Raw genomic sequence first — 27,234 nt, forward strand, 5'->3', positions numbered from 1 at the left:
TAAAGGCTGTTTAGCTAAACCAATGCAACCCGTTTAAATGTTTGTTCTTGAAGGTGTGATAAACTTAGCTGATAAATATTTTAGGCTAAATAATGCAATGACTAGGTTAAGGTAAATTGCTAAAGGAAGTTTTGCTACAGTTTGTGCTTCTGTGATTGACCAGCCCAGGTTGCTTCCCTGTAAACTGGCTGGTAACACAGTCTGCACCTCCAGCCTTTTGAGGTTCTCTTCCACCAAAACTGGGCAAGGTAACAGTATCCCTTGTGGTGCACTCTGTGCCTAAATAAGACTTTTGTTTCTAAAGCTATCCATCAGACTGACTTTGTGAGCACAGGAAAAGTATAAGCACTTGCTTTTCAGTTAGTAATTGTACAGTTGACCGAGTGCACTGTTTGCAATCCTCTTGACTGATGTCACTTGAAAGTAAGTCTGTTTCCTCCTTCCCTTCAACCCACGCAGGATAAATGTAAACCAAAAACCAAGTAACTGTGATTTCATCCTGTTACACTACTGAGAAGCCTGGCCTAACATTGCTAGGAAGTAGCCATCTTGTCTGTATAGAAACAGTAAGTGAAGAAAATCATTCAAAATTTGTGCATGGGAATGCAACACAGGGGACTTAGGTAGGAAAACTGTTAAAAAAAAAAAAAAAAAAAGCTCATTACAAAAAATAATTTATGAGGTATCTTAGAAAATTTCATTCTCAAGCATGAGTTGTTAGCCTCTAGTAACTGCTATATTCATCAGAGCTAGGATGTTTAGCACTATTTGCTATTTAAGCCTGGTTTGGTTTCTGTGATGTGCACAAGCCCATGTCACAAACTCAGTTTGAACAAAGTGGTTTTGGGGGCAAGCAAGAGTCAGCAGATCGGAGCAAGTTGGGTGGTTGGCATTGCAGAGACCTTCAGCTCTGTTTTCTGAGGTGTGTGTGAGTGTGTGCCTGTGTGCCTGTGCTTCAGAAGTAGGTGTGGCTAAATGGGAATGGCCAAGAGCAGGGACAAAGGCAATACCAGACTGATGAGGAACAAAGATGGAAGGCAACATGGGACAGATCGGAAACAAAATGCCTCAGAGCTGGAAATGGGCCAGCCTCTTGTAGTTTTCTGGGGGAATTAATTCTCTCCAGCACATTCAATTTCACATCCTCTGTCTTACCTTTCCATTCAAGACTTCCAAAAAATATCTGTTTTAGGTATTAAAATGGCCCTTCTTAGTTGTTCCTTATCTTGGCAGTTTTCAGCAGAGCTGCCAGGAAAGCAAAACAGTCGTCTTTAATCTTTGAAAGTGTCATCAGGGAGCTAAGAGGCCAGGATTAGGTTTTTTAGTAAATGTGTGCAAGGGGGCTCCTCTGGGGCTTTCTGCTTTTCTAACTGTTTGCTTTAAGGATGATGAGTTTGTGCCCTCCCCCTGTGAGACAGTCGGAGTTTGCCTGTTGTTTCCTCCAGTCTGTTGTGGAGAGGAAGAGAAATAACCCAATCAGTCTGCTCTTCGAGTTCCTGAAAGATCTCTTTTTCAAGCTTTTTGGCTGTAGCAATTTTGTGCTTTCCAAGGGTATTACTGAGTCACTCGCCATCCCCCAAAGATCTGTCATCAGTGCTATCTGGTTCCTCCAGGGAGTAGCAACAGGGATCGTAGCTCTGTCAAATTAATGTGGGTTAAGGTCACCGTCCCTTGGGCTAGCTGGCTGGCTTGCCTTGGAGAATGGGGGCGAGGTTTTCTAGGTAAACAAAAATCCCTGTGTGATAGTGAGCTGACATTCACACATATTAAGAATCCTTATTTGAAGCTGCTTTAGGCTGTGTGAGAACACGTCTCAACATATCTTTGTCCAATCTCAGCCAGTGTGCTGCAAAATGAGCAGACACTTGAGCAGGTCTGGAATTTCCACCTGGGGAGGGAGGAGAAGCACACCAGCCCATCAGGCAGCATGTTGGCCTCTGTCAAAACCAGGCAAATGGATTCAGGCTGCTCAATGACTTTGTGCTGGCTGCAGTCACTAGTTACTCCGAACCCATTCATAAATTATGGTTTAAACAAGCTTTTTCAAGAGCTTGAAACAATTAAGTGCATAGATCTAAAATAATGCACTGCCACAGTAATTTTTGTTGTGTGTCTTGAGTATACAATACTCAGTCTTTGGTGGAAGCCTCCATCTGTGCAAACATTATTACTGACACTGTTCTGAAAGAACTTTGAGTGGCAGAAGAGAAATAAGTTATTTTATTAATTATTTGGCTGCACAGATGGATATGTAATCCATAGCCAGATGAATGTAGACATTTTTATATAATCAACAAGGTAGATCTTCAAATATCCAGTTACAGGCGTCCACTATAAAATTAATATCGTCATGATCCCATCTTGAATGTCTCCCCCCCCCTCTTTTTTTTTAAGGCATCCCTCTCCTCCTCTTGTGTCTCAGCTTTTTCCTTTTCAGTTCAGTAACAATCACTTCAGCAGAGACCCTTTAGATTGCTTTGATAAAAGCATTCAGAAAGATCAAAGAGAAAGCACAACTCAGCTGGTGGCCTTTCCCTTCAGAGCACTGGCTTTTAGGCCACGTCTCAGCTACAGATGTTTGCTGGCAGGGCTGTGTCAAGCCACATTTGATAAGGAGTTTGATCCCTGTCAGGAGAATTTGTGCTAGGAGAAGCCCCGAGAGCAGATGCAGTTTTTCTGGCTATGCTGTATGTACTTGCTGGGCAGGAGCGAGCAATAAACAGGAGCAGAAAAAGCTTCGTGGTGTAAACGCAGTTTTGTCAGTACAAAATGCATTCTCAAATCCTCAACGCTGCTACTGCAGTGGCATTCACCTGCCTGCAGTGCCATTTCTAACACAACCTCAGCACATCCCAAAAGTTTTTGCCTAAGTCGCTGTGCTGCACAGGAGGTAAAGAAATCGGGCTTAGAATGGATATAGCTCTATGGGTAAAGACCCTGGAGGAATAACATGGTAAAATATCGCTCTAGGGTTGGATTATCTTATTTATTTTTTTTAGCAACTGCTTTAGTCTAGAGCGGAACAGAGACTCGTACTGATGCATGTTGTTGGTTTTTGTTTTTTGTTTTGATTGATTGATTTTTACAGCTGGAATGGGTTTATATTACAGTTTAATTCTATCTCATTTGCTGGAAAACCTTTATATAAAAGCAAGGCATTAGATTCTTCCAAGTAGCTGGGTTTTTAGTGGATAGAAATCCTGCTGTGAAGATCAAGGGAGAGGAGATGGACCTCTAAAAGGTGACTGGAGGCCTTGGAGGCCTTTCCGTTTTTGGTGGAAATGCAGCTCTTCAGTGTTTGCCAGAATGGATCATAATTCTATTCTAATGAACATTTCCTCTTGGTAATGACTCAAGCAAGTCAGTAATTTATGTACTTAAATACAGAATTCCTTCCATTTTCAGGATGTTGTGTTTGTAGTGACAAGGAGATGCATTTTGGGGAGGGCACCTTCCAGCTTAAATGCTAAAATACCAGAATAGAATTATGGGCTGCTGAGTGTGTGTTTGACAGTGGTGCAGGGTCAGGGTGGACATCAAAGGCAATAACTGTGATTCAGAGCTGCACTTTCTTGAGCAGAAGTGGCTCTCAGTTTTGCAATGAGAGCTGCTCTGGGCTTGCTTATTTCAAATGAAATGTAGGGCGTGACATTGTTCTCTCCTGCCACACTCAAGACAAAATAGCTTTCCTTTAAATTTGTATCTTATTGCATTTGTTTTAACTTGAACAGGTGCAAAAGATGGTCCAGAATGTTGATTTCATGCTACCTTTAATGCTTATTACTGAACTCCACTGCTGTGAAATCAGGTAAGTGCTCTTTAAGCACAGGGTTGGTTTGTTTGTTTGTTTTAATAAGAGCACTTACCTTTACTGAATAGCAAGTGTTTATGAATGCTATTGCCTAATACCTGCATCTGTTTGAATGAATGTGAAGTTTACTCCCCTTCCTGATCAGCCCTGGAGTTTTTTGGCTTTTATTTTACATGAGGTTTTTGCAAGGGGTTCCAATGTTGGTAGTCTTACGGGGCTTCCAGTAAAGGATTTTTATTATTATTACTTTTATTTTAGATAATGATCTGATTAACTTTTTTTTCTTGTTATATTTTTAGTTATTTTTTTCAAAAAGTATGCTCTTCAATCACACTTCTGCAACAACCTACTCACTTGGGAGACTGATCCAAAGCTCTTTGAAATCAGTGGAAAGCCTCCAGCAGGTTTCATGAGATTTGGCTAAGGCCTTTTTTCAGAGCATGAAAATGGAAGCTTTTTTTTTTCTTACTGTTGCATTCTTAAATCTGAATAAGTAGAAATTTGAATTTATAAATCATAGTGGATCTACAATAACAAAGGACTTGTAGTTCTCAACTCTAAAGGATATAGTTTGGCAAGATGTAGAGCAGGTAAATCTTACAATGTGAATAATGTAGACAACCGGAATTAAATGCAACCAAATGTACCCTGGATCCAAGGCTGTAATTTATAATGTGGTCAAGAATGCATTGCAGACTCCTCAATCGATAAGCTAACGAGAAAAAGCTCTGCAATTAATTACAAATCAAATGGGTCAATATCCTGTAAATGAAAGATATGAAATTGCTAACATTTGGGTGAAATTTCTTTGCCAAGTCTATTTATAAACTGTGTATAAAATATGATATTTATAAAAGAATAAAAGCTTCTTTCACTGTTCAAAGGCAGCACCCTGAATGCTGATTTCTTTTGCTCTGAAAATTCAACTGAACTGACTTTATTTCATCAGCTTTTTGTCTGTGTGTAAAAGAACTGAAGACATTTTTTACCTTTAATTTAAGACCTTACAATGAAGCAAAAGAGCTATAAATAGGGCTCCCAGGGTGATGCTACCCGTGACTTAATGGTCAAACATCTGAAATACTTAGAGTTTGTGGCCAAATGATTCTCTTAGTAGATGGCAGGACTTGAAATGTTCTAATCAGCAATCTTGGCAATCTAACATCTTGTCACATTTATAGAAATAGTCCCAAAAAGGGCAGCTGGGGAGTGAGGAGGTAGGCTAATGCTTGTATTTGAAAGCAGCTTGTCATCTGCATGGGTCTCCAACTTCAAACGGCTCTATGCCTTTATAACTTGCAAAACTGGGAGTGCTACTTACCCGTAATCCTTTTCATCTGGCAGTGATGATTTTTTTCATATATATTTTATAACATTTCTGCTTTTTATTAAAAAGACAGAGGATGATCATTTCCAAGCAGGAAATAATAATATTAAACATGTGAATTTCTCATTTTCTGTAAGATAAGGTTGTTTTATTACCTTGCTATGTAATTCTACTTCCTTTATTTCAGGGGCAAGAGAAATCTGAGGATTGTTTTGTAATTATATACAACAATAATGAGAGTTTAACTAAACAATAACTGTTCTTGAACTGTAACACGTTCATTGATATTGGTGAATTCTTTTTAAGCAGGTGGACAAAATGCCCTTAAAGATATTGACAAGAAAGGAAGGGGTCAGGACTTTATCACCTAGTTTTCCCCCATACATTGTCTGTAAAGACTCTGCTGGTTTTAATTTTGGGGTTCATAGGATTTTACAGAGATGGCATTATTATTGGTGTATTGGTATTTCCAACATAATGCTGCTAGGCTACCCAGGTTGTCTGAGGTTCCTACGGCTGCTTGTTTGTGTTAAAAATGTACTAGTCCTGTTTGTTGTTGCAAAGAGGAACAATTTTTTTTTTCAATACATAAACGAGGAAAGCAAACCCTTCCCACACAATGTTCCTGGTTTTACCATGGAAATCAAAACCATAGTAGCCATGGGAGTTGCTGAGACATGAAGAGCTTGCTGTGAACAGTGTCCCTTTGTTTTCTTCATCTCTCAGGGCAGACTGAGGCTGCGCTTCTTAAGTCAGTGAAAGGAAATCTGAAAATCTGGAGAGAGGATCTGAGATAGAATATGGAAAGCAGTGAGTACTGAAGGGGGGTCTTTTCTCTACGAGGGGCAAATGTCTGGAGTGATCCTTAGCAGGGAAGTATAGGAGTAAGGATGTTTACAAGCTTTTTTAGGCTTTCTGAATTCAGAAGTACTTACTTCGATTCTGCTTTGCCATTGTTTTATTACTATTGTTAAGAAAGCCATGGTGCAAAGCCCCTGGAGACCCTTTTTATTTAACTTTAAAATACTACTAAATCAAGGCCTTTTCATTTATATTAAAATGCTGGTATTTATAAAGTTGACTGTTTCAAACAAGTATTTCATCTAGCACACCAATTAATCATTGACTATGGGGTTAAAACACCAGAATGTTTGATTAAAAAAAATATGCTAATCCTTCAGACTTCTCTTATGTATTAGGAAGGATACATAATAATAAATATAGCTAAGGTACAAAGTATATGATTTTAGAGAAAAATATCTGGCTGACAGCTTACATCATCAGAAATGACAATGATATTGGATTACTATCGTCAGCTTTAATTGCAGCTCTACTTTCATGCTTTTTCTGTCTGAATTCAGTGCAATTGCCTCCACACCTGAATTCAAGCATTTCATGCAAATATTTATAGAATATGGAGTTGTATTACCTATTTAGTTTTCTGCCTATTTTGTAGTGCTCATGAGTCTTAATGTTTAATTTTTTTTTCATTTTTTCCTTATTTCCAGATTGTCATGGTTAAGAGATGGTCTCCCCATCTTCCCAAAACCCATATCTGTAGACCCACAAGGACAACAGTGAAGGAAGTCTTTCTGGAGTCTTGGCTGCTCTGTGAGTTTCATGAGATTTCCATAAAACTGAGATTTCCTTTTCAATCTGGGCTGTGGTTTTCTTTTCAAGAAGGACGTTGCTAAACTAAGCTAACTCTGTTGAGGTTAGAAGAGTTAAATCACCAACAACCTTCCAAGTCATTATAGATGTGAAGCATGGTCTGTCTTCACATGAATGATGTACATAGCACACACACACACACAAAAAAAAGTAATAGTTTTTTTTTTTTTTTTTTACTTTGAACAAGAATGAGATCTGTTTCCAGTCCTCTTTGTTCTTTCTTTTACCACATCTTTTCTCAGCATCTTAAAACATTTTGTTGGTGGTGTTATAATATTATAGTACATTAAAATATCTATATTTTATTATATATTTTCTACCATTAGACTAATGGCTATAAGAAGCCTTCATGAAGGTTCATAATGAAGGTTCATGATTCCATTGACGAAAACTTTTTTTGGAGTGGAAAATGTGTGTTGTGATGATTGTGTGTTAACGCAGCACGTAGAATTTCGTATGTCATTTAACTTTTTCAGTATGTTTTATATGCAGCTGCAAAGATCTCTTGCCATTTCTTTTTCTCATCAAGGCATGTGCCTCCAGGCTTTTAGTATGTCTGTCTTGGTTTCGTTCTAAAGACTCGGCTCTGATCTGAGTTACTATTTCTCACCTGCAGTAACAGGGAGAAATATTAGTATTTAGTTGCCTCCTCTGAAAGAGGGATTTGTTGTACAAATATATAAAATAAAATAAAAAGGGGGGGGGGGGGGGGGGCGGGGGGCAACAGAAAATTAAAAGAAACATTCCCAGTGGACACTGGGAATGACTTCAGGCAACAATGAATAAATCAACTAATGATTCTGTTTTAATAGAGTATAATTTTAATGCAACATTGAGAAATATTATTGTATCACCACCAGTGATGTCATTAACAAGTAGATTAAAACAGACACCTGCAAAAATGCTAGAGAAAATGCCTACATTTCATGTGTGTACTGTGAAGCTAGAACTCTTCCCATTTCCAAACCAGTCTGCCTCCTCAGGAAGTTGCATATAGATTAGAAATGTCTAGGAAATTTGTCCAGAAAGAACATTTGTTACAGTAACATTAGTTGGTTTCCATTCAACCTGGAGAAGCACAATCATTGTTTTGTCTGCATTTTCCTTCTTAGACATTCAAATGAAATTTAAGTACATGAAATCTGCATTACTATGAATATATTTTTTCATTAAGCTAGAGAAAGTAATTGGCACTGAAATTAGATTTCAAATACAATTCATGATGTTAAGTCTCTTAAAAAAAATAAAAAACAAACGCAACAATTAAAAAAAAAAACCTGCTATCAGTTTTACATCTGCATTTTTAGTCTGGTCAGCTTACAGGTGCTGCCTCCACAACTCCATTATAGGCCACTTTTCATCTGACTTTCTCTTCAATTAATCACTTGGTTTCCTAAGTAAAAATGAATTATGTCAATAATCAGGTTTTAATTTAAATGCATTCCTTATTTTATCGGGTTGATCAGTCTTCCTTTCTTCTGATGTGTTTTTTGGGGGGAAATTGTAAAGTGTAATATCACAGGGTTTTTTTTTTTTTTTTTTTCTGTTTGTCATTGTTTAATCTATTTATTAGGAACAGACTGTAAACTTCTTATAGTCATTAACTTACTGAATCTATTGGCATTTATTGTTCTAATGGTGTGAGGTTGTGGAAGAAGAGGGTCTCAGGATCATCATCTTCATGAGGAATTTGTAAGTGGTGCAGCACAGATGAGTTGAGGGAACTGGGAGATGGAGATGTCTTGAAATATGCATCCAGAGGTAATTTCTTGTCTTACACTTTGCACTGCTATTTTACAAGTTGCTTAGGAGACCCTGCAAAACCAGTAGTCCTTGAACAATATTTGAGAGTGAATTGCAATAGCAGTGTTCAGCTATGAAAACAAAACAACTACAAAACTTACCCAGATTTTACAGGCTGCACATATTTTTTGTTTTCAGGAAAAAGTTGAGACATACTATAATGGACAATTAATAATTAAATGACAAAATAGAAAAACAGAGCAACCTATTTCAGGTTATCTTCCACCATACGAGCATGTTCCTACATATCAATTGCAAAGACAATAAAACATTCTTTTCTTTTAAATAAAAAAACTGTAGTTTATATTGTTCTTTTCTGTTGCATATTCATCATTTTCAGCAAGGAAGATGGCTTTTAAGTTTGCAGATGACACGAAACAACAAGCAGAGCTCCGGACAGCAACAAGCCTCTCACTCCAAGACACATCTGCTCAATGGAGAAGGCATGCAGTGAAAAGTGTGTCTCATATGTTCTGCTTATATCCGGTGGGCTTAGTTAAAATAAGTAGCTAGGTAAGATTTTTCACTTTTATTTCCAAGTCTGCTGTTACTTTGTTCCCTCACCTTGGTCAATTCAATTCAGTTTACCTAGTTGTAAAATGTGTTCCATAATATTTACTTGATTTACTGTGGTTAAATCTTCTGTTGTTAGTTTAGGTCCCCTTTGTTCTAGCTATTGTATACATATATAAGTAATCAAACTCCTGCTTCAGGGAATGTATTGCCTTCATAAATAATGTAGGTACAGGTAGCAAAAATTCTAGGATATATTGGGGAAGCTGAGCAGCTGGGATCACACCTAAATAACGTGACTTTTTTGGGGGGAGGGGGGGGAATAGTCAGGAAGTGTTGGAAATTGAATCAATGAATTTATGAATAAGTGTTACCTGCCCTTCTCAAAGGGCTAACTTAATTTTTTGACAATTTGTTAAAAGGATTTTCTGAAATCTTTGAACCCTTCCAAAAAATAATGATATAAACCCAACTAAAGCATATATGTTGGGGTTCTTTGACCTGTATGAGGTAAAGAATATAAAAAGAATTTCTGATAGGAGTGGGCTTTTTAAAAACATATTTTTAATGAAGTGACAATTTTTTGAATTAAAACAACAGCCTATTTATTATGAATTTTAACATGAACTAACTTTTGGGCTTGCTTCCTTAAATCTCCTCACATAATTTCTTGAATTGGTTTTATCAGCTATGTAGATTTGTTTAGATGCCTTATCTGAAGTCAAATGCTCTTTCTGATTTAGCTTTCAAGTTAAAATCACACATGTTCATGATTCATACTCAAGGCAGCCTATAACAAAGCTCAACTTAGTTGTTCTGTTCTTACCAGGCAGTAGCATAACAATATTATATATGGGTTGCTTGAAAGTAACTGCATAAACCTATGCTGTATAGAGCACCCTCTTGACAATTTTTTTCAGAGGTATTTTAGTGTCCTGACACAGTGTCTCCTTGGTATAAACAGTAAATACAAATCAAGTCCATCCCCAGCCTGTTTTGTGAAATTATGGCACAACATTTTGAAGTTTTGCCAGTTTAAGATACAAGCAGAAGTGCTGTTGGCTCTGGCTTGCTACTGTAAATGTAAAATGTTAAAATGGTGAGTAATGAGAAATTGATGTAATTCAATCCTGCCCAGGAAATTCAAGGACATAACAGGGAAAGAAGGTAGAAATATGTATCCTGGCTCCGGAGCCTGATTTGCTTTCTTGAAACTTGATTCTTCCCTGCCTGGGGTCTGCTGGAAGTTACAGAAGATCAATAGCAACTGATTGCATGCCCTAGAAAGCAGGGATTGCTAGGTGGTGCTAACCACTGGTAATTTGGTTTTGGTGCTGTATTTCTGCCTCCCACCCCCCCTTCTCTTCACTTGGCTGCCAAATTCACTTTATCACTGGTTGGTCTGTGACCTTTTTATCTAACTTGCTTCTGGGGCTTGTTATTTTCCTTCATTACCCTCCTCATCTAACTGTGTGCTTGTCACCACTTACACATCCTTCTCCAAAGGTAGGGGTCATCATTCAGATAGAGAATAAGCTTGGCCAGCATTAAGAGCTAAACATCAGCTAGTAGGTTAAAAGTAAGTAGACTGAAGAGTTAATCAGCTGTAGCTTTTCTCCTTTCTTGAACATGGGTAACAGGCAGCTTGGAGAGTCCTAATGTCCAAGGGAGGCTTGAAAGAGAGGAGATGTCTGCTGAGACTTTCACTGTGCTGTCTGAAAAGCTCTGCTTGCTTTTACCCTTTCCTGGTATATATTTTATCCTTCTTCCAAATCTTTCTGTTGCTGCCTCCTCAAGACTCTCATGCTTCTTGGTTATTTCCTTATTTAAATACTACTACTAATAATAATAACATCATCTTGGGTGATTTTAAGGCTATTCGTTCATCTTTATCATCCTCAACTTTCTCAGCTGTACAGTAGCAATAGATATATGCCTAGCTGCTGCTATTCCATTCAGTGTGTAATGTATGAGGTATTATTAGTCATATTATTTAGATAAATATAGATATTTTGTTAGCCTAGCAAGGTTTCACTCTAGACTTTCATTTTAATTGCTCAATAAACTAAGTCTTCAGAAATCCTCTTCTCCCCTGTAGTTTGGAAACATAAATGGATTTGAGTGACACACAAGCCAAATCTGACTCAGGACGTGTCGATATGGATAGAAGTACAAGTGGCACGTTCCTTAATGCTGTATTTATATGACAAGTGAAGTCAAGGGAACAGCAGAGAACAGTCATGTCACTTATGTAGAAGACTTGTCAAGAGATTCTCCGCCGGCACTACTAGAAATGCACACGACTTCGTTCTGATCCCATCCAGGTAACTTAGCTCTTCAGTAGTTGGTGGTACTTGTTTTGTGCTTGTGCTACGGTCGTGCAAAAATATTGAAAAGAAATAAGTAACATAGCTGGGGTGAATTTCACTTCATTAAGTTGAAGTGTATCATTTTGTTTAAAAAGTGAACATGGCAACAGATTTCGAAAGTGTGTTAATTAATAGATACAAATTATCATAATCACGTCGAGATAGAAATGACTGTAATCATGTCCGCTTAAATCTTTCAGTGATTATAATGCCATCATTTCAATGCCATGTTCCTAACAAGATGCTAATTTCTTGTTGTGAGTAATTTTGGAATTGTTATAACTGCATTTTGATGACCATTGCGCTTGGGGGAGGCAAATAGCACTGTCAGTGGAGAAAAAGATGCTCAAAAGCAAGGGAAGTTAATGTAGATAGGCACACTAATAGGGATACCTATATCTAAGAAATCACTCGGATAACTGTGGGTCCATATTACCTAACTGCCAGTGTGCCATGCCATTGCTACTTTTTTTTTTTTTTAAATGATGGTGGTGACTTCACAGAGAAACTAGAATCCAATAAGTCATCCAGTGGGGGACAATAAGTGATAAATTTTCAAAAGAGGAGATCTGTTGTATATAAAATAAAGAGAGTATTGAAGCAGTGTGATTCCAAGGGTTTTAAACAGCCATTTTTTCTGCTGCTATATGAAATTCAGCAGGGCACTGCACGCACAGTGCACGGATCCTCCTTAGAGAAACACACGCGTGCTACCGTGAATGTTTACAGTGACTTGAGAAGATTGCCATGGCAGTGAAAAGGGCTGCTATTTTCCATAAATCTAAGGGCCAGCTGCTGTACTATTTAGTTCCTGTTTCCATCAAAAATAGCGTAGCATTTGTGAGCCAAAACAAGAGAGGAGTCTGGTTTGTAACATTTTTCTGGGTGTCACTTTTCTTGATGTGGGTAAGGGAGGGGGAACTACTTGCTCTGGAAGCTTCAGCACTGTAGGCAAAGGAGGGCGTTCACAAGTTACAGATGTTTACTGCATTGGGGATTTTTTCCTCTCTTGTTTTTTTTTTTATATTTTTGCTTTTTTTTTTTTTATTTTTTTTAAGTGAAATGTGCTTTGCAGGGTCTAAACTGATTTCCAAGCTTCTGATTTGCTTAGTCAACTCCTTCCTTGACAGCATATTTAACCCCATATAACTCAAATAATTCTATTTGTGAGAAATGTATTTATTGTCCAGTGCACAGTCTTTTTTTATTTCCTCTTAATGACTGGCTCTGTTCATTGGGAAATATGTAAATAATGTTACAGCCAAGGAGGAGAGTTAATAGATTTTAAAGGCTTAAGTTCTGTAAATGATGCCTAAGAGGAACTCCTTGCACAGACAGTCCTGGGGAGCTCAGTGCTACTCCTCACACGGTAGATTTACTCATGTAAGTAAGTGTTTGAGAGTAAAACTGTTAGTGTTCCTCTCCAGCATTCCTCTTATTCTTACTCCATTACAAAAGCAAGCCAGCACATGAACACCAGAGGGCATTTTTTAGTCTAATATGGCCCAAATAAGGATTTAATCTAGACTGAACAACAGTTTTGAATATTTGCTGTAACTATTAATTATTGAAAATGTTTTGAATTTTTCTACTTATTTCGTAGCTTTTAGTTCTTGATTTAAATCATCTGTAATATTCCTACTTAGTGTGTTTAATTTATATTTAATGTTTATTATACCTGTTTGTTACAGTTTAACAACCTCTACAGTTAGCTGCTTTTTACTTAAAATGAATTTATTACTCTAAAAGGTTCTGGAATGAGTTATTTATCAAAGAAGCAAAAATAGCTCAATCTTATGTACTGCTAACAAGGCGCTGCAGATTTGTTTAATTGTAAATGCATATTCAAAGCATAAGCAATAAGTTGTAGTGTACTTATCAAAGGTATGTTGTCTGTAAAAAGCTGTCACGTTTGCCTGATATGAGGTTCCTTCAAAGTCACAATTTCCCCTGCAGGTACTGCGTGTTTTCCAATTACACTTCTTATTTATCTATTGCAATTATTGCATTCCTGGTACAGCTGTTTCATGGATACATGTTTTAATTAATTGATAAAACAACTATTTTTCTCAACCAGTTAGTAAAATTGTTCACAATATACACGTGAGTTTCTAGAAGTCAGTATGTCGGTATGCAAAATTTCCCATTGATTTTTTTTGGGGGGTGGTTGTCATTGTTCAGTCTTTTTTATTTCCTTTTTTTTTTTTCATTTTTTTTAGTCCATTGTATTATCCTTTATCCTAACAGTAAATTACAAACAAACTGCATTTTAATTTAGGCTTATTTGGAGTCAACTATTATCTGATCTGCAACTGCTGAGAAAGCTGACTGGTTCACCCTGTAATTAGTTCTCTGCAGCACCTTCCTCCCACATAAATGGACAGATGGAGTCCTGGTTGTTTTCCTGTGGTCACCAATGCAACTGAGGGACACATCTAAGTGACAGGCACTTAGATTCATTTGGAATTTTTAATCACAGATTAACACTTGTCAGCTTCAAAGTATACACTGTTGGGAAATTAGTGTCACATCATGCGATACAGCAGTTGTAAGTCTGCAAAGAAAACAGATTTTTTTTTCTCTTCCCCCTTCCCCCCGTCCATGGCTAAGCTTAACTGTCTGGACAGCTGTGAGTCAAGCCTTCAAGACACACTGCTTTATCTGATTGGTCTCAGTCTTGATCTGGCACATGAAAGGAAATGTGAGGAAGTTTCAAGCAGAGATCATTTTGCAAGTCCAAAGCCGAGGGTGAGGTCAAGTTTGCTGGCATTTTCGGAGTATCACATTACAAACATAAAACAAGGTACCATGCAGACGATCTGAGGTTTAGTGGAGCAATGGTTTCAGCTTCAGATCTCCATTTCTGGAGTATTTTTTGTTCTGTTTACTAGCATAAATGAAAAATACCGCGGTAAATAATCAGCAGTTATAAATATATTTTAAAGGTGACTCTTCGTTCTAGGCAATAGGCATATGGTGACTTTTTCGAAGTTTTGATGTTTAACTTCCGCAGGTGTTGCCACTATCTCATGGGGCTGCAGGGTAATGTTAGCATATAGTTAAAGAGCAAGTTGTTATTACTCATGTTACATTAACTTAGCCCATAATGTTACTGCAAATGCTTTCCTCCTGCGGCAAACTACTTCTTTTTCTGCGCATTCAGACCTATGGAGATTACTGTGGGAATCTATGGGGTGGCAAAAGCAGATTTTTTTAACGGTGTACTTTGTTTTTTGTAAGCTGTATGTGAAGCTTTGGGGTGTTAGTGTGCAAGGTGGAAGGAGCTACCTTTGCACCATGAAACTCACCAAAACCACTCCCCAAGATACGGATGAGTGTTGCCCTACAAAGCTAATCCTACCGACTGCCTTCCTTCTCGACAAACTCTGTTCTAGTCTCAAGGCTGGCTCTTCAGTTTGTAAAAAATAAATAATAATAAATTGTCATAGTTCCACCATGGTCTTATGAAATTTCCCAGTCAGTCCTTTTTCTGAAGATGTTTAAGTCTTAAATGTATGCATTGTTATGCCACCAGGCTTTACAGATATATGTAATAAGTTTTTTTTCTTGTTGGTTAGCTGTACATTTCAGTAAAAACACACTGTTTAACATTTTGTTATCTGTAGTAACATGCAGTAAATTCTGCGGTTAATGAAAGAGTATATTGAGTAAGACTCCGTGTGCTCTTCAGCTTAGTTGTGTAAAGTGTTATTTTGTATGCTACGCGTGAGGAATGGGTCTCACGCTTGTGACTGTTGCAGTATGAATGTTATATTTCTCAACATCTACCACAGAGAAGCTGAAGTTGAGAGGTTTTTCCCTCCAAAAATAGAAATGCAGAAAAGATATGAGCAGATGTTGTTATTGGTTATATTTGAGCAACTTCCAGGGGGTCACGGGGAATCAGCATTTTTGCACTTTGCGTGTTCAGGTAAGCATGGGGAGCTTCTGTATGCAGCCAAGGTAGATGCTTAATGTGATACATAGCCAGGGAAAGCACTTTGTTTCCTTAAGTATTATCACACTTCTAGCTTTTATTAACAGCTATTAAATGTCGGAATATAGGTGATGCAGTCATGTGATGGAGAATTTTTCTGAGGCCTTCAGCTGAACTTTTAAAAAGTAATGTTCCCTCCAAAGTAAAAATCTGGGCAATAAAATACATCACTCTTCCATGAAGAGTGCATTATAAATGCCATTAGAATGTAAGATTATAAATTACTTGTAGAATATCTTAATAGCTTGTATGCAAATTTTTATTACGCATTATGTAAATGACCATAATAATAGGCTCCTTTCTGAACCCTTTTGCAATCTTTGTTCAGAAAGGTAACTACAATTGTACTATTTCTAATGTAGAAGTGAAGTGAGTGATGTGTTGCTAGACAAAACTTGAAAGGATAGACAGTGATCTATTAGCAATCCATCTATATTTTTTATTTTGAAATTGTAACTTCTCTTCATTGTCTGTTTGGGATTGCAGGATGGGGCATGTCTTATTTTTGTCTTCAGAAGAGCATGTTTTACAATCAAAAGGGCACAGTTCTCTCATCACTTGTATACTTGTCAGAGAGAGCTCTGCACAAGCTGGAACTAAATTTAAACCTCAATACAAATCCCTATGGTGCTCTGAGAGGAGGATAATATGAAAAGGAGCATGACATGGCCTTGAATCTCCCTTGCCTTAACAAGAGCAGGAAGAATTTCATGGGGGAATAACGATACTTGCATCTTCAGCTATCCTATAGAAATCAATACAGAAGTGTGCTCCCGTTAGGGGGCAAAAAGGCTCAAGGGCTAAACATGTTATACCAATTCCAGCGCAATTTTTATCATTTCCTTTAGAAGTCATTACTAGCACCGAGTCTCAAAGTATTCCTCTGCTTTTCTGTGTTGTTTTCACCATTTTATCTAATACCAGGAAACCATGTTTAACTTAGTATAGCACTTTCTTCCAGGCAGAGCTGATCACCACACAAATTTATCCTGATCAGTCTGCGTCCAATCTGTTACTGGCTTGATCAGATAGAAATGGATGAGATCAGTGAAGCTGGCATATTGCTCCTAACCCTTCCTGATGGTATATTCGGTACTTGAAATACCAAAGGTCTAATTTAAAGGAAGGTCTGTAAAATCATCGTACCTTTTCTAAGAAAAAGGAGCAATTCCTTATAATACATATCTTCTCTCTCCAGAAGTCTCAGTTCACTGAGACTTCTCAGTTCACTTCTCACTTTTTGCTACTGTTTGGTCTTTATTCCCATTTAACGTCCAAGATGTGTTATATTTCACCAAAACACATCCTTAGCTTTCAACTTTTCCTCGTTATTTTGCAAGGCTTTGTGAACAAAAGTAAGGAGTGTCTGCCTTTAAGCAGACCTGTTTTTCCTTTCCAAAGCAGTGTCTTTCATCATTAACTTTCAAATAGCAAATCAATCACACTAAACTGCCACAATTCTTTTCCTAATTATTTTTCCATTTGCTGTGAGTGTTTCTTTTTCCACATGTGCATTAATATAATTTTGGTCTTCTCCCCTTTTTTAAGTACAATATTAATACTTATGTCCCTTTAATTTCCAGCTTTATTAAGCCATTATTGACTCTCATCTTTGTGACTGTTTGCCCTTGAAATTTCAACTTTTGTGATAAATGTGCACTTTTGCTGTTATCAGTAACTATAAATTAATTACTTAAGCTCAAATTCAGCTTCCAGTTCTCCCTGGGAGAGAGTAAAGCATCCTTCTGCTCCTAGCCAGCCCTGCACCAGACGGTCTGGGAACCAAATTTCGCCATTTTAAGATCTGCACCTCGGTATGTCATTGTTTATAGTCAAGAACGTCTCCTCCTTTTCTTGCTCTTTCTTGTCTAATGGAAAACCTTTGGATATTTCTGATAGCGTATGTACTGTCTGTGCTGAAATACTGAGACATTCCAAGACAGTGGTATTATAATCCTGACTCATGACTCTAGTCACTTTTTGTGGGTGATACTACCTTTTTTGTGTCAGATCATACACTTAATCTATGAAATAAGACTCTCCTCTGTTGTTGTGACTGTGCATGAAGAGAATAGGTGTCCAGTAATGTAACCCATTTCAGTGCAACATGCTTGTGACTTGGCTAATTTTGAGGTGCAATTACTCTCTACAAGAAGAATCTGGCAACATACAGGTTCTTATTTTGGTCCTTGGATTAAATGTCAAGTCGGCTGTATGCATGTGGTAGGCCCTAAGAAAGACAATATTGTCTCTGTTTCTCTGATAAATCTGCATTTTTAGATTCTTCAGTCAACTGCTTGAGTTTGAAAAGCAAAGATAAAAAAAAAAAAAAGATTTGGAGACAAAAGACAGACAATCTCTGGTAGTAGTTCAGAAAATTTCAGGGGAGTCGTGAGTTACTTGTAAAGAGAAAGCATGAAGACACGAGTTAAATTCTGACAAGATACCGCCCCTTAATAAGAATTTGTTCTAGGAATTCTATACAGTCTGATGTGGCTTTGTAGTTGGCATCACGTTTACACACACGCAGATGTTTCTTAATTGAGCAACATAGGTTGTTTAGATGTCCTGGTAAAGTCCCTTTGTATAGCACGTATGGCAGCTTTACCTCACTGCAAAGATGTAATTTAGCCTTTTCGTTCACTTCCTCTCAAGTTTATGTGGATTCCTTGTTTGTTGACGTTTTTTGTGCCAACAATGTATACTTTTCTAAGGTCTTAAAAGACTAACACTAGCTTCTTTTCACTGGACCAGAGGAAATGACCTGAGTAGCAACTACTCTAGATGATGTTCTAAAATATGCTGAATAAGATTTAAAAATCCTAGTCCAAGGGAAAGGGTACAGCATTATCAAGTGATCCTAGAATATTTTATTTGTTCCAAAAGACACAGACTCAAATACATTGGAAATTTGCATATTAAAACGCTTCTTATAGGGTCAGTTTTTGTAGGCACTGCACTGTATAGGTCAGTAGAGTCTCTTCCTAAACACTGACACCAGAGGGAGAAGAACCAGCTGAGCTTGCTGATACAAACTGCACAGCACAGAGGGGTTTCTCCTGACCCCACCTGTCCATCACCACTGAATGTGCCCCTTTAACACAGAACGTGCACAATATGTGGCAAGCCCTCTGTGATGGAATGCGTTGTGTCAAAATACCACATTGGATTTAACAGAGAAAAACAAACACTGCAATTACTCTACTTCCTAGCTACAAGGAGAATTAAACACCGTTGGGTGTGTGTGGCTTATTAAGCTGCAGTGTGAAATTCATTGCATCTCTTCAGCCCCCAAAGGACCCTTCTCTTGACCCATCTGATTGCTTCTCGGCTTGGTGGGTTGGGCAGCTCAGCGTCTCTGTGAGTTGCTGTCATTCTGGTGGTGCGCCTGTTTGCCGCCAGCGCAGTCACCAACTGAGCCCAACAAAGAAATAATGTGGTGAGGCTCACCCATGGGGGGTGGGATGGAGGGGAGGGCTGCAGTAGGTGGGGTGAGACTATTGCAAGCTGAAGGCACTTGTGTAAAACTTGTGTAAATGTTGGTGACTGAACAAGACCCTTGAGCTGTGCTCGAGCTGCCACAGCCCCTGGTCCCTTGGGCCTCCAGTCCTGCCTATGTTTTCTCACTTTATTCTGCTGGTTCTCTCATATGACAAGTATAACAAGGGACTATTTCTAACACGCTTCACTGTTGTTTTTTTTTTTTTTTTTCCTTTGTCTTGGATTTATTCTGAATGTACCTTAAACCCTAGTGCCCTCTTCTGATCCTGAAATAGGTGTCAGCTCTCAGCACACCTGTCCCTGCAGCTCCAGCTCAGCAGAGAGGGGCAGCCAATTGTTTGAAGGCACGCAAGCATTTGGGGACAGACAGATTTTAATTTGTAATCAGCTTTAAAATTTTCAACTCTTGCTCTGTTCAGAAACAGGAGCTTAGGCAGAAATTTGTCTTTCCTACTTATAAAAAACATTTTTCTCCCCTGGCAGGGGCCATAGGTTTGAACTGAAGTCCACTGAAGTAAAGGGATAAACCCTTACCAGCTCTGGTCCAGCCCTTAGCATAGCAAGTTCTTTAGCCAGTAGAGTCACTTAGGCTGGACGAAGCATACTATTGCAAGATCTTCCAATGATAAATACTAATTAAGAATAATTCTGTAGAAAATATTACTTCTTTGGACATTTATCTTGGAAAATATCGAGAAGTGATAACTCTAAAATTCCTTACTTTTGGGACTCTTTCCAGTGTTATTAAACCAAATTCAGTTTGTGTACATATATCTAGACAGATGTACGTAATGCATATTGGATCTCTCTTACACTCAGATAGCTACAGACTCTATGAATAAGTTCATTCATCATTTATAGGCTGCCACCTCTGGGATGGAAGGCAGCGGTTGTCAAGCAGCACACAGCAGTGCTTCACAGCAGTCTCAGGGCATATTCAGCATTTCTGCATCCAGTTAATATTGTCATGTGATTCTGTGTAACTGGACAGAGAATCCTCTTTTTGAGTTAAGAAAAATAAGTATATTTTTTTTCTGAAATCTTGATCATATTTTTTGAGTACCATTTAAAAACAGTTCAAATAAAATGTTTGCCCTTAAGGCACTAACATTTAACAGACTTTGGGAACATTACTAGGTCTTGTAACATTAAATTTACTTCAAAATAAGGTTATGAATTAATCTTCTCAGCACTGGCTTTTATAGTCTGTGGCTGTTTGCTTATGTTTTAAGCAGCTAATATTCTGCAAATTGGGAGTTGTGTAACTGCAAATAAACATTTTGTACTAACAAAATTATTTGTTGATAATTTTAGATGAGAATTACTGAGACACTGATGGGCAGATTAATACCAGAGGCCTCTCTAGCAAGAGATTTATCAACACATTAAGCAACAAAAGAGATATTTATAGTACTCTCCTAGAATACGCTTTTTCCAGCTCTCTATTGCCATCTTGAGTCTCTTACCTTCAAGAGAAAATCTGAGTTGGGGCATATACAAAGTGAAAATAGCTGGCCAATTCTGTTTACTGTACACGTCTCCAGTCATCAGATGGAAGTCATCAAATATATATTTTAAAAAATTATTTAGTTTGAGATTTCCTATAGTTTTTCACGAGTCATATAAGAATTCTGGGATGTTTTGATGTTAGTGGAAACTTGTAAGGGGCTGCAGAATAAGGTTCTTAGAAAGGAGCCGAGCTCAGGTGTGGAGTGCTTGGATACATGCATTGTGCAGACAGCGCTGGCACTGGCTGTCAGATGCTAATGAGATTTTTAGAATATATTTGCAGGGGGATAGAGGAATACTGGAAGCTGTAAGTCACCAGTTATGCAGATATTTTGATACCACAAACTGTTTTTCCTATAATTGCCATTATAAATTTTTTCACCTTCCTTTGAAAATCAGCAACGCGTATTGTGGTTCCCATTACTCTATGTATATATGAAGAAAAATCAACGTTTTTCCAAGTCCCATGAGAAAGCTGGCATACAGAGCAGAATGCTGAGGTCTTCTCATGTAGGCATTTCTCCAACAGCTGCTGCTTTATCCTTCATCACGTGCAGACTTCTTTCTGTAGGTTAATAACTTTTACAAGTCTTTCTCTTATTATTCCCCATTCTGTTACATTGTATTATTTCACGCTTGGTGACAGTATTTTCAGTCATTATTCACAACTCGGTATTTTATGAGTAACCAGTGTCTCAGGCAGCAGTAACATGACTGAGAGATCATTGTAACTAATTGAATATTTAATGGGCGAACTCTTCTCCTCTAATGAGTGCTTGATATGAACTAAAAATAGGTTCATACAGTTTGATTCTAATAAAACCTATTGTCCAAAGCCTGTTTTTATAGTCTGAGCATATTTGGGCATACTGTTAGGAATCCTCTTCCAAACAGAACACACTGTTTTAAGGCTACATTTACACTCCTTTCTAATAAATCTTACAGTGGTAGCTCACAGTAACACAGCTTAAGCTGTGCTAGCACAGGGTTAAATAAAACCCTGATGAAAACAGCCTGAGCTGGTTTTTCCACCCAGCTTTCTGCTGCTGCTCTAGTGCAGCAAATATTGGCCCTCCTTTGTTGCCTGTAGACAGGGGATTCCTGCAGTGTGTTCCAAGCCAGCATGACCAGCTTCTAGACCCTCCTGACTGGTGCAGGGGGTGTGCTGCGTTGAGGTATTAAAATGGTTTATTAATTCCTCAATGAAAGTACACCTCTGAAATTGTTTGACCTCAATACCATTACCCTATAGCATATTGGCACAAAGGAAAAACACGTTTTATGCCCCCTGCAGCTGAACAAATAGTTGTCTTCTCAGTTCTCTGGAAACCAAATCATTATCTATTTGTGGTTGTGTATTCAATTCAGTACTTGTGATGCCTTCCAAGGAACTGGATATTTCTTCAGATACTGGTTATGTATCAACTCTGTCATTTCTTCAATAGCATGGCCTAATTTATCAGATTCTTCCTCCTGTAATCTGACTGCCAGTGATGGTCTTCCAGAGAAGTACTACAGTACCTGCTAGAAGTACCCGTTCTAGGTGTTTGGAATTCATAAAGGTGATTATTTTCATACCATTCTTAGGAATAATCTTTGGATGATGTGTATTTACATTTCAAGTCACAGCACTGTTTTATTTTCCTTTTTTCAGTGCTCCTTTTTATGTGTTTCCTGCAAGTGCCACATTAAATGATCATGGGATTCTTGGAAAAGCAGCAGGAAATGATATAATGGTGCCCGCAAGTTCTGTGTATTGACTTTTCCACAGACTTGCTAGTCTTTGAGCCTAAGAGTTGCTGGTAAAACCAAGATATTTGATCTTATTCTCTTTTTCTTGATTCTTGTTTGTGTGCTAGAAGCCCTGACCTTTTGCTCCTTTATTAAGGAAAAAGAAAGAGGGGAGTTAAAAAAAAACAAACAAACAAAAAAAGCTAATTATGGAGATTATTGTGGTTTTGATTATAGGGATAGTTGTTTATTTTAGTTGTTTTGCATTCCTAAGTAACTATTAGCAGGCCACACTGTTATCTGCTTACAGCTTGATTTGAGATAGAGCAGAAAAGTCTGTATAATAGAGTCATAGCTCCACTATAAAATTTGTAAGATATGCAAATAAGTAATCGCAATTTAAATCTACCTAAGTACATTGAAACTGTAGAGAATAACCTGAAAAAAAAAAAAAAAAAAAACTACAGGGAAAACTTTTCTGTGGCATTGTTCCTCAGCAGCTTTACTGGGGTTATGTGCTGTGGAGGACAGGGCAAAGATTTCAGTGGGAAATGATAGAGAATCACCCAGTGCCAGTGTTACAGAAACAGAAGGAATAGCTGGAAGATCTGTGCTTTTGGACATGTTTAAGGAGATCTAGAAGTGCTTCTTTGTAAGATGATGAACATTTATAGCTGGGAATTTTAAAACTGTATCTCTTTGTTGGCCTGCAAATAGCTTTGCTTTTGAGATGACTCTTTGTGGTTTATCGTAGTGAGTTTACCAAATAACTTTCCCCTCTTATGGATTTAGTTTCCATCTGAGGGATAATTTATCCCCTAGATGCTAACAAGAGTAATTACATTGTTTAGAGCTTTCCAGCCTCATTTGGATGATCCCTTCAGTAAATTCCCTTCTCATTTGTGATGATTCCTCAATAAATTCCCCAGGCCAAGCTGGGTTTTCACCACATTCCTTCAGAGTCTTGTCACTGGTTGAGTCCCGTTAGATGTATTAGTTTAGCAAAGTGTCAGGGTGGTGAAACTGTGCGTCCTTGCCTGCCAGGCATAGTGCTGTTCGCTCGTGCCGCACCATTGAGCGGTTTGCTGGGAGCCTACTGTGGTGCTCCTGCCTTGTGCATTCCCCGCATGTGTTACTGTAGGAGGTATGAATACACTTTTTAAGCTGATGGTCACAAAGCCAAGGAAATGAAAAAAGCAGTATGTCTTCACAGAAACCTGCAATGAAATTCTTCACTGTTAAAATCACTCTGGTACCAGAAACAGACTTCTCTTACCAGCTTGAGGTCAAAATGTGCTATTTTACTCTAAACTGTACCCAAGCAGCAGATGAAATTAATCTCTCCTGATCGCTCCATTGCAACTGCTGGACGGCTTCCAAGACTCAAGCAGGCCTGTGTAACATTAACTTGAGTAATTCAGGATTCCTGCCGTCTGAAAAAAGACACATCCTATAAATGCCATTTTAGTCCTTCATTCGTGGCGCTCAGTAATGAGGCAGAGGACAGAACATGATGGTAGACCATGGGGGCTGTGTTTTCTGAGCCTTTTAGAAGGACACCAACCAAGTGCAGTTGCCCTGCCTTTTATAGCTTATCAGTCCTAGACTTTTCCCTCTCGCAAGCAGAGACACTGTCATCCTAAACAATTAAGCACTTTCATGTTAATAAAAGAAAAAAAAAGGAGGGGAAAAAAAAAGCTGGGGTGAGACTACTGTGCTTTGCTTTTGCTTTTCTGTAAGGGATACCCGCCCTAGCCCACAATCATTATTAATTTTTCCCTTAGAAATATCTAGGCTGACTCTCCCCTTTACTCCTTACCACCTTTTTTTCCCCTTGAGAATTGTCCTATTGATGTAACTTTAACTGATTACATGAAGGTCAGCATGGCTTACTGCTGTTATGCATATAAAGCAGGAAGAGTAACAGCAGGGTCACAATTCACTGCAGAATTTTTCCCAAGCTTGGGCTTTTTTTTTTCTTTTTTAATAATTTCAGTTGTAGTGAATTTTGTTGTTCGCATATTTTGGGGGGATGCAGGTGTCAATCACATGGTTTAGCTGCTTAACATAAATAATACTATATTATTTTCCTCGTAGTCTGATTCTTATCATACTCTTTTGAAGAAAAAATAAATTCATACAAGTCTTTTTAAAGCACTTTAACTTGACAGATGTGAGATTCTCAGACTCACTGCGACTCCTGAATTTCCTACTTCACAAGTAATTGAAATGGCACATGGATTTGTATCTTCTGAATGAGAACAGTCCCTCTTCAGCTTTTATTTTAAGACAGAATACATGCAACATAAATTCTGAATAAAATTGACATCAGCTCAATGTAGTAAAATACTGAACAGAAATTTTACTGAAAGTTCTTAATTTTTTCCTGTCCAGCATGAAAATTTTGTATTACTGTGCCACGTAAGCTGTTTGCTGTCAGCTGTTTGGGAATTTAGACAGTTTGCAAACTGAAAACAAAGTATTGGAAACTTCTACTGCATTTATTGAGGGAGAAAAAAATCACTTTTATTTAGTTGTTCACTTAAATCTTTTTTCCCACAGCAGATTTCTGTAGCCATATTATGGTATGCAGAAGAAAAGACTTGGTTTAGCTGAGGAGGTAAATGAGATCAGAGTGTTCTGTCAGGATTGAGAATGAAGAAAAAGTAAGCCTCTTTCCAGTGTAAATACCTGTTGAGTAGTGCAAAAATTTGCTTTGGGATAAGTGTTTATAGTGATCATTCTAGTAGTCATACTGTTATGAATGTTGTTGCTAAAGTTTATTGTTTGTTTTCTGATAGGCTGTATGAACTGTCATGTAATACATTTTTTTCAGAGCACAAAACATTGTGGTGTTTATCTGTTTTGATCAGTGTTAAATTATTTCATTCACTATCCAATTACATTTCTGAGTATGCTCAATTTAATAGGCTCGGTATTTTCCTAATTTATCTGCTAATCACTAGAAGCACATTGGCCTCAGTTCAGAGACTGTTGTGTCCTAAGTTTCAGGCTGGGATTAACACAGTACTAACAAACCTAATGTGTAATGAAATTAGAGTATTTTGCGCGCACGCGGGTGAGAACAACTAGGGCTGATCCTTTGTATGCTCAGGGTTGTGTTTACTCATTTAAGTTTGCACCCACAAAGGGGTCAGTAATTTTGCTGGTTAATGCAACTTCCTCAGCAGGTTTTAAGTACCAGAAATAAAAGTGCATGCAATGACATGTCAGTTTACCATGTAATTAAATAGGTCTTGCACTGTTTTAGAGAGTTTTTTTGTTTGTTTCTTTGTTTGTTTTTGTGACCTGGATGAATAGTTGTATATACTTTCTGTGCAGTGACAGTACTCTAAGTGGATTCATGATTCTTGCCTGGAATGAAACATGGTCTTCTGAAAATGTGACACCTCGTAGGAATCAGAAAAGGTGAGATTAGCTTCTGGCACTATCATAAAATTGTTTAGCACAAATATGCAAATTTTATCTGTAAGTCTAGGATGACTTTAGGAACCCTCCCTTCACCTTAGTTAAATACCTGAAAAAAATTGGTCATCTCTTATCTAACTGAAAATAATCTTTATTATTTATTTATGGAAATTATTATAATTATCAATTTTGACAGTATCATCTATAATAATGAAATATTTTTTGAAATAAGCCTGAGCAATATAATCAGGTGGTTTTTTAGCTCACCAAAATTTGATCATGTTTTAACTTGGTCTTGCCATGAAGATAGTACCAAGAAAGAGTTCCAATAAGCATGAGAGCATTCTGCTAAATAGAAACTGACCTCAAAACTAATCTGTTTTAAAACATGATTAGGAGATTTCATAAAACCCTGAGTCTTAATTTCACTACAAATGGCAGTGCTTGGACATGATATAATGTTCTGTTTCCTGTTCGTCTATTCTTAGACCTAGGGAACCAAGCTTCCCAGACTTCCCCGGAAATAGGCTTATTCCCAAAAAGAAAAGCTGACAACAAGAATTATTAATGTCCCCAAAAGCTAACTTCTACTTTGCAAGATAAATAGAAATAGTTCAACCATCTGCAGTAATGTTAGTAGAGTTAGAAAACTTATATCTAGAGTCAAGAAGGAAAGATAAGGAAATAATTAAAAGTCATCCTATGGGTGATGTAATTCTTTCTGTCAGCTGCAATGTTTAGGAAATTATATGTAGACTAAACATAGTTTTGGTTTCACTCCAAGACACCTACAAGAGAATTTACATAATTTTAACAGAACTCCTTTGACTGAGATGAAATGTCTGGTTTGATCCCCTCTTGGAGAACCATATTCCAGGATGATGTACTTGATGTTGTTAGCTTTTTTTCTTCCTTTTTTTTTTTTTTCCTCTTTAGTTATGCAGTGAGAGTTGACTGACAAACAGCAAATGTCATATGCCTCCTCCTCACCCTGTAACCAGAAGGTTGGGGTTAAAAGTGGGAGGGAAGAACAGGAGATGAATAAATGAGAGCACTAGAAATTTGGCAGCATCTGAAGTCTCTCTGTACAGTAAAGTGCTGAATGACGCATTAAGGCGGCACACCTTAATTGTAAATTAGATGTTGTAAATTATGAGATAAAAGTATTTTAGAAACTAAATCCATCCCATATTGGTATGTTGCATTATCCTGAAGTGACCCGGGGCAGCCAAATGTTCTTGCAGTCTGTCCTTGGCTCTTTTTGCATTATACAGGTTCCTAAGCCAAATTTGCTAAGTTTAACGTCTGAGCTGTAAATAAAGATCCCCAAAGCCTACTGTGTTTTCTTTGTTCTACGAGTCCCTTCACAGTATGGCCCCAATTCAACTAAGTACTTAATAAGTACTTAAATCCCACTTAAATCAATGGGATTTAAGCATTTGCTTAAATGCTTTGCTGAATCTGGCCTATTAAACTGTCTGTGTTGGAGATCAAAATGTAATTTATATTGCTGTGATTTCTTTTTCTGGTGTTATATACAAGACCCCAAACTACATTTTACTGTAGCCTTGCT

General features: G+C 37.7%; 1 protein-coding gene across 3 annotated transcripts in view; it reads left to right on the forward strand.

The window, feature by feature from the left end:
- TMC3 (transmembrane channel like 3) overlaps positions 1-27,234 on the forward strand; it is a 283,418-nt gene that overhangs the window by 214,505 nt on the left and 41,679 nt on the right. For 2 of the 3 annotated variants that reach the window (XM_080607201.1, XM_080607206.1), the window contains exons 1-2: positions 11,311-11,449; positions 25,575-25,661. The gene's annotated coding sequence lies outside the window, so the exon portion shown is untranslated. Of the gene's footprint in view, positions 1-3,731; positions 3,809-5,864; positions 5,949-6,646; positions 6,750-8,952; positions 9,126-11,223; positions 11,450-25,574; positions 25,662-27,234 lie in introns of those variants that run through there. The other variant, XM_080607203.1, reaches the window with a different exon arrangement.

Source organism: Anser brachyrhynchus, assembly GCF_964034855.1.
Source record: "Anser brachyrhynchus genome assembly, chromosome: 11".
Taxonomy (NCBI): Eukaryota; Metazoa; Chordata; class Aves; order Anseriformes; family Anatidae; genus Anser; species Anser brachyrhynchus.